The sequence below is a fragment of the Stenella coeruleoalba genome (assembly GCF_951394435.1).
Source record: "Stenella coeruleoalba genome assembly, chromosome: 1".
In the NCBI taxonomy this organism is placed as follows: Eukaryota; Metazoa; Chordata; class Mammalia; order Artiodactyla; family Delphinidae; genus Stenella; species Stenella coeruleoalba.
This window is the reverse complement of record NC_137169.1, coordinates 4,217,316-4,229,766: the sequence shown is the minus strand read 5'-3', so window position 1 is coordinate 4,229,766 and position 12,451 is coordinate 4,217,316. Positions and strand designations below refer to the sequence as shown.

At 55.7% G+C, this 12,451-nt stretch overlaps 1 protein-coding gene across 5 annotated transcripts in view; it reads right to left on the bottom strand.

Annotated features, from left to right (window-relative positions):
* Positions 1 to 12,451, bottom strand: part of KCNAB2 (potassium voltage-gated channel subfamily A regulatory beta subunit 2) — a gene marked incomplete at its 5' end in the record, with an annotated part of 93,903 nt that overhangs the window by 26,226 nt on the left and 55,226 nt on the right. Inside the window, one exon of one of the 5 annotated variants that reach the window (XM_079946219.1) lies at positions 1,779 to 1,888. The exons of the other annotated variants lie outside the window; for them this stretch is intronic. Of the gene's footprint in view, positions 1 to 1,778; positions 1,889 to 12,451 lie in introns of those variants that run through there. 5 annotated transcript variants of the gene reach the window in all.

Genomic DNA, 12,451 nt, shown 5'->3' with positions numbered 1-12,451 from the left:
AGCACAGAACGGGGGACAGCAGCCTTTTCCTTAAACGAGAAACAACAACGGACAAATCCAACAGGCTTTAAACGTTACCGTGTTAGAAAGGGAACTGAAGTTTCCCCTTGTTTTTTTTTCCCCCTATAAATCAGTGAAATACTCCACTAGTGCCCTCGGCATTGCTTGCGTATTCCGACCCAGAGACACGTGGTTTGTGACCCTAGAAAGAGGCACGATTCGTAACTATGTGAGGCGATGGATGTTAACTAAACTGACCGTGGTGATTGTTTCACAATAGGTAAATGTATCAACCCATACGTTGTACCTTAAACTTACACAATGTTATGGGTCAACTATATCTTAGAAATAAAAAACGGGGAAAAAATACTGAGAATATTCCTGATTTACCTTCAGATTTGCTGTGAGAGATTTCAAATACAATATGCATGAAATTCAAGGGCCGAGTAGACACACACATTCTTCAAAAGTTTTCTTATGAAGTTTAAACCATGCTTGGATTGATGTCGCTTGCTAAGCAGAGAGTAAACTTGTGTATTCTCGTGTTTAAGGAAATTGGAGTTCAAAAGGAATTAAAAAAGAAAGAAAGAAAAGCACAATGACTTCACCAGTAGACCCTGCATCAGGCCAGCTCCATTTAGCAGATTAGGTAAATTTTCTCACACTGGCTAGAAGATGCTTGTGGTGAGAAATGAGAACGTTGCTTATGAGCGGTCTGGTAATGGAGCAAAAAGGACTAAAAGTTGAAATCAGTGGTCTTAACAATTTTGGGGTCACAGACCCCTTTGAGACACTCCTTGCCTGGAAATGCTCACAGACACAAAAACCTTCAGAACCTTGTTTGCAATGCCCAGGCATTCGAAGGCCTGGGTACGTGGTCTAGATGAATCCGGTGCCGGAAGGGAGGCTGAGCCCCTGCCTCTGCAAAACCACCGCCCGTGCGTGACGGTGAGGGAACAATTTCCTGGTGAGGCTCTGTTGAAGGTCAAGTTCTAGGCATGTCCTCCTGCAACTGCCCTTTATCACAGTGGAACCAAGGGCTGGCACGAGCTGCGTGTCCAGGGGCTGGGTGGCTTTAGCAGCAGACAGGTGAGGACGCAGGACAGCAGGCTGAGCCCACCAGAGCCTGTGCCTGAGGAGAGGTGACACCCCTCGCCCACCAGAAGGGGCTCCGAGTTTCCTCGGACGGGACGTAGAGTGTTGGGCGATGCAGCTGCAGCTCCACCCACCGCCCACAGGAATAATTTAGCAAAACTAGGACACCCAGCGATGCTGCAATTACCCCGCTCAAGTTGTTTCCCTGTTAAAATGATGGGATTAGTTCTGCCATCCGCTGCCAGGCCTCAGGAGAAGGAACGAGAAGGGACAGGGATCTCAGGGCTGGGAGCTTTAGAAATACGGCAGCTCAGGGGGGGTGGGCAGAGCTCAGCCGATCACAGCCGCGGGTGGACCAGGGCTGGTGACACGCTGCCACTCGAAACTTTCAACACGCGAAGATCGTTTCCTATAGCTTTTCCTCCCCTAATTAAAACCTGACATCATGATAAACTAGTTGGCTAAATCTCTCGACCCCAATAACGTTAGTCTTTATTAATTTGCCTCATGTCCCTCCTGGGGTCTGGGAAAATGGCTAATGAGGGCTTAGGGATTTAACCTTTGCTGGAGGAAGACAGCTGACGCCCATCACGCAGCCCCCCGATGCGCTGCACCCCTAAACACTGCACCTCAGACTCCGGGCAATTACAAATCCTGTAAAAATAGCTGTTCAGGGCCTTTACCTTCAGCCTTCCGGGCGGAGGACAAAAATATGATCAGGTGATGGAAAGCAACTGGGTCTTGGTGAGCTGGCTTGACGGACAGGGTTGCCAGGGCATTTTCTAGTTGGTTGTCACCCTGCGGGGGATTATCTGTTTTCAGCCCCCAGGCTCCAGGCTCCCTGAGGACAGGTCTGGACTTCCGGGTCTTTGCTATCAGATGGTAGCTGGCAGCTGCAGGGTCCCAGGGGTGCTTGTTGGTGTAACGTGGGGCTGAGAAGTCCAGGCCCTGGGGCCAGACCCTCAGGATCAAATGCTGGTCCCTCTCCTTGCTCACGGGGCTTGGTGTACCCCTTCCCCCGCACTGAGCACCCCTGGCAAGAATGTGGCACCCTGGTGCAGGCCACACACCTTCAGCGTCACTGTGAAGGGCTAGCTGCTGAAGGAGGTGGTCAGAATTGGGGCAGATCTGGATCAGGTCCCCTGCAGCTCCTAGCTGCACGCACCCTGGCTGTGGCCCTGGGATAGTCATTATGGGGCAACCCCATGAGACAGCTACCCCAAGGCAGGCACCTCCTGCTCAGCGAGGGGATCCAGTGGTTTGGATTCTGGCTCCCATTTCAGCTGATATGAGATTACAGATCCTACAGGGAAATGAACCCACCTTCCTCCTGCCGCTGCCAAGAAAAGCTCCCCGGGCCCTGCCATGTGTAAGGACAGGCGGGGGTCCCCCAGTGTGGAGGAGCTGGGGTTGGGATCTGAACCCACTTCCTCAGACTGCAAACCCTCTGGCCCAACGACCACCTCCCTTTACTGCCTGTCTTGCCCTCCCTGCCTCCACATGTGCCACACGCACACACGTGCACATACATGCACCCACACACAGGTGCACACACAGACGCACACACGGAGACGCACACACACACAGGTACACACACGGAGACGCACACACAGAGATGTGCACTCACACATAGGTGCACACACAGGTGCACACACGGAGAGATGCACAGTCACGGGTGCACACACGGAGAGATGCACAGTCACAGGTGCACACACACAGATGCACACACACTGGTGCACACACAGAGGCATACAGTCATCTTAAGCCCTCAGGCTCCTTGACATATTTAATCCTCAGTGGATCTTAGGAGCTTAGGAGGGAAATCATGTCAATAGCCACATTTTCCATTTACAGAGTGCTTCGTATTTTTGGAAATGGTCTCATTTGTACTAACTCCTTTGATATCCTAGGACTGACTTAAAAGTCCCAGTGGATAACACGAATCTAAACTAAAAAATAGATTCTGTTTACTCTTAGCCTTTGATTACCACTGAACCAAAGATATAAACCACCAGAGCTTCTAGAAGAGAGAATTCTGCTCTGGACTGTCCTCACTGAATTTAGAGAATGGGAACAAAAGCCTTGTACCCCAGAGGCCCATAAAAGAACATCAAATGTCCCCCAAGGACCAGGGAAGGAAAGGATACGGGTGGAGACGCAGAAGGACCCAGTTATTCCAGAATTCGTCTCAAGGACGCCTGGGACTTATGACACGGTTCCTTCACATGAGGTCCAACTTCTGGGCATTGGTTTTGCTTCAAGCCACACTGCTCAGTTGTTAAAGATTCATTCTCTCAATACTTTTCAAGTTGGCACCAACACCAGCTAGAAACCCAGACATTCTCCTCAAACACAACCAGACTATTCTGGGGCTTTTTCTGAGGCTGGCCCGTGAGATCTGAGTCACTGAGAGCAGAGTTGGGAACCAGGGACCTAACATAGCTTTTCCAGCTCATGCAGACGGTTTGTTGTAAGAACTCCCCTTTCCCCAACAATACCATTCTCGAAGTGCAAAAGGCTCTAAGTGAAGAGAAACTCATGAGTGAGAAAGGCTAGACCTCTAGCCTGGTGACCCACAACCCTGCCCTCGCAGAGCCTCGGTACAAAGCCAGCCCTCCTCTTCCACGTGGGTACATCCACCGGGCACCCGAGCAAGGCCCTGGACGGAGCAAGGGGGGCATGCAAGGAACAGCAGGAAGGCCCCTGCCCCCTGACACGGGTGCTTTGCACGCTCTCTACGTACTAGTCATGGCGAGCGTACTCAGAGTAGGTGGGGACTGGCCGAAGCAGAGGGACACACAGCAGCCTGGACTGAGCCCTCAGCAGGGAACCCCGACTGCGGTTCTGTGCCCTGTGGAGCACCAGCCCTGCCTGCAGAGGAGCCCAGGCCTGGGGTCGGGCTCAGCTGCGGGGGGAAGATCTAATTCCATCACATGGTTCACCCAGTATCCCTGACTATTAAACTGAGGTCTGTCAAGGTGGCTTGGCTGCAAAGGCATCAGACCACCCACGGGGCATCTTTGGGGCCTGTGTGCCCAGGGGGAGGGCAGGGGTCTGTGGCTGGTGCCACGGGGTTCCCAGAAAGAGGAAGCTTTACCTGGCGTCCAGTATGGGGGGGGCGCTTAGCTATAGTGAGCCCTCCCGAGAAAAGAAACAAACAAGCAGAAGGAAAGAAAGGCATCATCCTCCCCTGCAGCCTGACCCTGAGCCTTGATTTTATTTTCCCCGCATCTGCAAAGCTCCCCCAGACGGGGGTGGGAGGGCAGCCCCCACCCCGCACAGCCGCCCCGCGCCGCATACCTACACTTCATCCCGGGGTGCACCACGCTGGCCTCGCCTGTGCTCAGGAGGCTCTGCACTGACAGCTGTCCCAGGCTCCGGGCCACCATGGCCACCGCGCGGAAATGGCTGCGGGAGCCCAGGCTGGGGCTGCTGGCTGCCGGCCGGCCCAGACGCTCCTCGGGGCCCCGGCCCTTGAGGCCATGCTCCGAGCACACGAAGGACACCTGCATGTTTCCGGCGCTCAGCTCCTGGCCACGTCCCCCCTCCTTCCGGGCTCCGAAGTCACCTGCCCCTGGAAGCCCTGCTCCGCCTGGGACAAGACCTTATCCCAGAAGGCGAAGAAGCCACCAGGCGTTGCTTCAGGAGTGCAGATTTCTGACGCAGAAAAGCCTGTGCGCTCTCCGGGGGAAGGGGGTGAAATTTCCAGACACGTGCTAGAAAAGACCTGATCAGATAGAACTCAGAAGTCGAGGGGTGGGGAGGAGGCCATGGCCTTTCCCTTCTCTGCGGGTCCTTCCTCTGCCCCACCCTGGTCTGACTCTGTCCGCCCGAGCCCCCAGCCCAGCTGTGTTCGGCAGGGCTGGGCTGCCAGTAACTCACGACCAATGAGCGGCACTGCTGTCCCCTGACAGCAGGAGGAAGAGGGAGGGCGCCTCCCGTCAGGGTGGCAGCCCAGGGCTCCGGGGAGCAGCTGCTTCTCCAGGCTTCCCCGAGTCCCTTGGAGGGAGCCTGGCGTCCACCCCTGGCTCTGCGCACTGTGGCTCTTGGGACTCCCACCAAGTTATCGGGGTGACCGGCGAGAGGCGTGGGAGGTGCAGGAGGTGACTCGTTATTAATGACGGGGATGCACAAGCCGCCCGATCGCCCTGGCCGATCCCCGGGAGGTCGGCGCCAGTGCTCCAGGCTAACAGCTGCTCAGCCGCGATTGCACAAGGGAGGCACTGCAGTCAGGTGGACAGCTGAGCGTGCGGGCAGCTGGCCTGGCCAGCTCTGTCCCCTGGTGGTTCCCACCCAGGAAAGTGGGGCTGCCACCAAGGTTCAGCACAAGAAGTCCGATCACCAGAAATCTGGAGGAGAGAGGACCATTCTGTCTAGGTGGTAATGACGCAGGTGACGTTAGGAAAGAAGCCCGGGGTCAAGGGGCCAGAGACCCGAGAAGCTCCAGCACTCCACACGGTACTTAGCTCTCGGCACGTGCTCAATAAATACTTCTGGAGTGAATGAATGAATGGATGGATGGATGAATGGGTGAATGAATTGATGAATGAAGAGCCCCCTGCTTTACCCCATCCTCCTTTCCTACACTCATGGGATCAGGATGAAGACAGAACAAAGCTCACGGGCTTCCTGAAACCCAGAGAGATGCCCCCGTTGGCAGGAAGGGCTGGCTTTGCCCTCTGACCCCGAGCGTGCCACTCTCACTCTGCAGGGTGGCCCTGGCCAAAGCTACATTTTGGATCTCATCTTGCCCTGCGGGAAGGGCTGAGAAAGTGTGCTGGATGGGAGGCAGGTGGTCAGGGGTCTAGCTCAGGCTCTGCTGCTAATTCGCTGTGTGATCCCAGGCGGGCGTCTTGCTTTCTCTGGGTCCCTGGGTATCCACTGCCAGAATAAGGCGGCTGGCCTGAGGACCACGCTGTCCCTCCCAGCTTGGCTCTGCAGGAACCTTCCACACCTGCTGGCTGTCCACCCTGTGCTCTGACGGGACCCAGAGAGGAATCCACCCAGAGATGTTCACAGTAGATGGCGGCTGAACTTGCTCTCAGCTCTGGCCCTGCCTTCTTGGCACAGAAGTTAAGAATAAACCCTTGTTCCAGTCCCAGCCTCCCTGCGCCTGAGCTGGGCAGCCTTGGGTAAGTGACCCCCTCTCCGAGCCTCAGGGCTCTCGTGTCCAACGCAGGTCACAAAGACATGGCCAGATCACGCCTGCAAAGCACTCACACAGGGGTCCGGTCCTTGGGAAGCACTCCCACGGTCCCTCGGCAGAAGGGAGAGGGTTTCTGGCCGTGGAGTCAGGATAGACCCCTGTGTGTAGGCCCTCCCCCATCCCCACCAGTAAGAATACCCCTTCTGTCCTCCCCGTGGCCTGACTCGGCAGCAGGAACCACCCATGAGGTGGGGACCTGGACTCGGGGATAGAGGCCTGGGGAGGGCAGAGCTGGTGCCTTTGCCCGGGGGCCCTGGCAGCTCACAGACGCTACGTGTGGAGGCCAGTGGGGCCCCTCGGGACCCGCAGGCCAGCTCTGCCTTTCCTCTTCCACCTGCCCGTAAAAACCTCGGGGCCTGGCTGGCCTGGGTCCCTGAGCTCAGGGTAGGGTGGGGCCCTCCTGAGCCCCTTGGGTGGGTGGGGGGATGGGAAGGAGGAAGGACAGCCTGCGGTGCTGGCCCTTCCACCTGCTGGAACCTCGCACTTGAAGACAGCAGGTCTTGGCCCCCAGGAAGCCCACAGGCCTGCCAAAGAGGCTGCAGGTGGCAAAGACTCTGTCTTTCGCTCCTCTCCAGGCTCGTGGAGCTCATGCCCACGGCAGGGATGCTCAACACCTGACCAGGATGCTAGAGGAGCTTGTTGCAAATGCAGATTCCTGGGCCCCAGCCACGACTACTGAATCGGTAGCTCTGGGGCTGGGCCTGGGAAGCTGTGTTTTTATCAGGAGCTTTTTTTTTTTTTTTTTTTTTTTCCAATACGCGGGCCTCTCTCTCTCTCACTGTTGTGGCCTCTCCTGTTGTGGAGCACAGGCTCCGGACACGCAGGCTCAGCAGCCATGGCTCACGGGCCCAGCCGCTCCGCAGCATGTGGGATCCTCCTGGACTGGGGCACGAACCCGTGTCCCCTGCATCGGCAGGCGGACTCTCAACGACTGCGCCACCAGGGAAGCCCGTATCAGGAGCTTTGAGTGGTGCTGTGCACTGGCTGAGAGGATGTGGAAATCCCCTACTTCATTCCACATTCCACTGTTCTCTGTGCTCTGGCAAACTGTCAGATCCTACAAGGGCTAGCGTCTTACTATTCCTCCGGGGCTGCTCTTAACCAGATGGTGTGCTTTAAGCTTGAAGAGAGATCCACAAAAACTTAGTCACCACAGTGTGTAAAAGGTCACCCGCCTCACCCCCAATCCAGCAATTCCACTCCTAGGTATGTACCCAGAGAACGAAAAACTTACACCCACACAAAAACTTGAACACATTATGTCCACAGCAGCATTACTCATCACAGCCCCAAAATGCAAGCAATCCGAATGTCCATCAACTGACGAATGGATAAAAGAAATGTGGTCTACAGCCGCCCAGCAGAGCGTTACTCAGCCACACCAAGGAATGAAGTACTGATACGTTCTACGACATGACGACCCTGCAAACATCATGCTGAGAGAAAGAGACCAGTCACAAAAGGTCACATATTGTATGATTCCATTCATATGAAATGTTCAGAACAGGCAAATCCACAGAGACAGAAAGTAGATTAGTGGTTGCTGGGGGCTGGGGGGAGTGGGGAGTCAGGGAACGATAGCTAATGTGGGCGCAGTATTTCTTTTTGGGGTGATGAAAATGTTCTAAAAAATGGGTGACTTTTGGACAACCGTTTGTACTAAAACCATTAAATTGGATGCTTTAAATGGGTGTATTTACCAAAAAAAAAAAAAAATGTCAATGACCTCAAAAGTCTCTGGGCCTGGGCTTCCCTGGTGGCGCAGTGGTTGAGAGTCCGCCTGCCGATGCAGGGGACACGGGTTCATGCCCCGCTCCGGGAAGATCCCACATGCCGCGGAGCGGCTGGGCCCGTGAGCCATGGCCGCTGGGCCTGCACGTCCGGAGCCTGTGCTGCGCAATGGGAGAGGCCACAACAGTGAGAGGCCCGCGTACCGCAAAAAAAAAAAAAAAAAAAGTCTCTGGGCCTTCACTCTTGCTGTGCCCTGTGGGAGTGCCCTTCCTGTTTCTCTGCTTTTGAAATCCTTGTCGACCTCTCTGGCATCAGCTGAGATAGTACATGCAGTGCGAAGCAGTCCCCCGCCCCCCGCAAGCACCAGTAACCTTTCCTTCCTCCCAGTGTCACCAACCTCAGCCTCCCCAGTGACACCAGGGGCCTGGGAGCCACAGCAGGAAGCAGCCCTCCCAGACTTCGGCAGCAGTCAAGCCTTCACTCTCGCAGGACCTCCTGGGCCTGGCCTGGTGGTAGAGTCCCCAGCCCCGACTCCATCCCACTGTAACGTGTTGCGGGGATGATGGGAATGGACATTTGACCTCAGAACCCGCCCAGGGAATCCAGGACAAAGGTGTCTCTGGGTCCAGCGGAGAACTGCCAAGAGGGGAAGTCGGGTAGGTGGGTTTTCACAGCTGGCCAGAGTCTGTAACTTTTCATGTGCCCCAGACAGCGGCCACAACTCATAATATTCTTAGAAAATCACAAGAACTAGACAAGGATGGAAAGCTGAAAGCTTAAGACCTTGACCCGAACTTGCCACAGTAAAATGTCACCCCCAAAGGCTCTCTCCTTTCAAACACGTTTGGGTGGAGAAGTGAGTCCCAGACATGGGCTGGTCGACTTGAAATGGGCTTTGGGCAGAAACATCGAGTGTGGATGGTTGATTTTGATCCACAGCAGATTCTGGGTTTTTTTCTGCCTCTCCAGTACCCGCTATTGTTAAAACAAAGCAGCTGGTTCCTGCTGTGAGTCATCAGAGGGGCAGCCGCCCCAATGAAAAGCTCTGCTGTGTCCACAGAGTGCCACCAAAGAGAGCTTCTCGGGACAGAAGCTTCCTGTGTGGTGCCTGGTATCCACCCCCCACCTGTCCCAGTGAGGGATGGGGAGATAACCAAGCTGGGGCCCGGCCAGATCCTTCCCCCAAGACAGTGACAGGTTCACAGTAGGAGGGGACAGGACCCTCCCTGCACAGAATGAGGCCCGTGGAAGCCTCAAGGCCTGGAGTAGAAGTTTTAGAGATGGCTTTTAAATTTTGGGGGGGCCGTGCCCCTCGATTGGACCAGGCGGGCCCTCAGCAGTGAAAGTGGGGAGCCCTAACCCCTGGACCACCACGGAATTCCCTAAAGATGGCTTTTCAAAGCACGGACCGCAGCAGCAACTCGGGAATGAGGACGAGCCTCAGCTGTGCCCTGCAGAGGCCTGGGTGCCTCCCCTGTATCAGTAAGGCTGCCCCAACTATGCTGTGTCTTGATTTGTACTCAACAGTGACTTCCTGCCCAAGGCGGGGGCAGCTGCTGAAGAGTTGGGGGCCACCCTGATGGAGCAGTGGGATGGGAGGTCCTTGGCCCCTGAGGTTTCTGAGAGCAAAGGGTGGCAGACCGGTGGCCTTCCTGGAGGAGGTGTCCTCTGGTACGTGAGAGCGGAAGCCCCCTTGGGGGCTCAGTGCTGTGGCTGTGCTTCCTTTGGGAGCTCACGCCCCAGTCACGCCCAGCGTTACCCGCCCTAAAAGGCAGGAAGGCGGGTCAGCCGTGAATTGGCCCCTCTTGCTTCCTAGCTGCTGCCCTGTACTAAGTGGCTGTACCCAGGCCAGAGTAAGCGCTTCCTGCACCTTTTCTCTTTTCATCCTTAGAAGCACCTCGGAGGCATAACAACAGCGACGACAGCCACAGCGCTAACACTTACACGGTGCCCGCTGCGCCCCAGCCATCGCGCCGAGCGCTTTGCGAGCAGCTCACTGAGTTCCCACCACAGCCTTCAGCTGGGCCCTGCGATGCTCCCGTTCACTGGACAGCACCGAGGCACAGAGAGGTCAAGGGAGGGAGACTGGCGCTGGGCCCGCCCTCATTTCACAGCGGAGGCTCCTGCTCTCAGACCCCCAGATTAAAGGGTGAGGGTGGGGACGCTGCCTGGCACCGTCTGCGGGTCTGACTGAGCTGTGCGGACCCTCGCCTTTCCAGGTGGACGGCAGAGAGCCAGTCAGCCAGGGCTCCTGTCCTTGCCCAATCAGAGGAGCCTCTTGGGGGCGGATCCCCCAAATCTCTGGGCAGGGCCTGAGGATCCGTGTTGCTAACAGGTGACCCCCTGATTCCCGCTGCCAGGAGGGCCTGGGAGACACTGAGTTGTGTTGTGCGTCGGTTACAAAGCCACGCACCAGCAGTTGTGTTAGGATCGCTCAGCCCTTGTCCCTGCCCGACACAGGGGAGGGAGAGGCTGTGATGTCCCTGTAAAGGCAGGGGAGCTGGGGCGGGAGGCCCAGGACCCGCAGAGGGATGGGTGGCTGTCTCCAGGCCTGGGACCGCCGCTGGGCCCCAGCACGGTGGCCACTGCCAGCAGAAGCAGACCCAGTACGAATGCAGGCCGTGGGTAGCTGACACCACGGTCCTGGGCCGGCCCTCCACGGGGGCCCACGAGGGACCCCCGGATCATTGCACGGCAGCTCGTCCCGAGCTCGCCACCTCCCTCCCCGCTCCCTTCCCATCTGCTTTCCAGGTGCTATCGTTTCGCCCATGAGATTCCAAGACTGGGGTTTCTCTCCCACCAGGAGCCAAGCCGGGAGCCCTAAGTTCCGTCACTATCGCCTTTAGTCCTCAGCACACTTCTGTGAGGAAGTGACTATAGTCTCTGCTTTCCAGATGGGGACGCTGAGACACAGAGAGGCCAGGTGACTTGTCTAAGTTCATACAGGTACCGGCGGGGGAGCCAGGATTCCCCTCACGATACTCAGCGATGTCCCTGCAGGCTCAGGACTTGAGACAGCCCTTGGGACCCGCTGTGGGTTGAAATGTGACCCCAAAGAGACATGTTCAAGTCCTAACTCCCGGCACCTGTGAACGTGACCTCGTTTGGAAATAGGATCTTTGTAGATGTTATTACGTGAAGATTGAGTTCCTGCTGGATTGGGGGTGAACCCTGAATTCAATGACTGCTGTATTTATGAGGAGATGGAGATCTGGAGACAGACAGAGATGCACAGAGGGAAAACAGTCACGTGAAGATGGAGGCAGAGATTGGAGTGATGTGTCTACAGGCAAAGAAAGCCAAGGAGACACGGATGTAGAAAGCAAACTTATGGCTGCAGGGGGAAAAGGACGGGGGAGGGATAAATTGGGAGATTGGGATTGATATATATACACTGCTATACACAAAATAGATAATTAATAAAGACCTGCTGTATAGCACAGGGAACTCTACTCAATACTCTGTAATGAGCTATGTGGGAAGGAATCTAAAAGAGTGGATATAAGTAGATGTATAACTGAGTCACTTTGCGCTACACCTGAAACTAACACAGCATTGTGAATCAGCTATACCCCAGTGAAAAAGAAAAAAGAAAAAGAAAGCCAAGGAAGGATGTTTCCCTGCAGCCTTCAGAGAGTGTGACCCTGCTGACCCCAGGTCTAGACTTCCGGGTTCTGGACCATGAGAGAATAGACAGCTGTTGTTCTGGGCACTGCGTTGTGTTACGGCAGCCCCAGGACACTGATATGGGACTGTCTCAAGGTGGACCGGCCCCCCGCTTGGCCGCCTGCACTGCTCCACCCACCGTCCCTCTCTGGACTCTGTTCTTCCTCCTTTTCCCACCCATCCTTTAAGACACACCTGGGTTCCCAGCTCTTCCAGGAAGTCTTCCCTGACTGACCTCCGTGAATAAATGAGCAACTGGAGAGTCTGTTCGATGAACTTGACCACGAATCAAATACTGCCCGTGATTCCTGTAGGAGGCTCGTGGTAAGAGGCTACGATCTAGAGGCAAAAACCACAGGCACGCAGGACGGCCCGCCCTACCAGAAACTCACGACCAAGGCTCATTGCCCGGGGCTCCCCGCCCTCCAGGCTGCATCAGGGAGTCTCAGACACAGCTTCCAGTCCTGCTGCCAAGGAAGCAGCAGGAAGGAGACGTACTTTACAGGGGAATATTCTGAAAAGTGGGTTAAGACCAAGGCCACATAATGCCACCCAGGCAATACTTACAGAGGCTTGAAATGTTCTAGGTGCTGGGAACAGACAGAGGCTGTGCTCTCAGTGGGGTGCAGATGGGCAAAAACAAGGTAAGAGAGACAGGACAGTGAGCTTGAGGATGACTCACTGGGCATTTATTTAGACTGGGTGGTGCGGAAAGTCTCTTTGAGGCCAAAGATGTGATGATGGGAGCCTTGT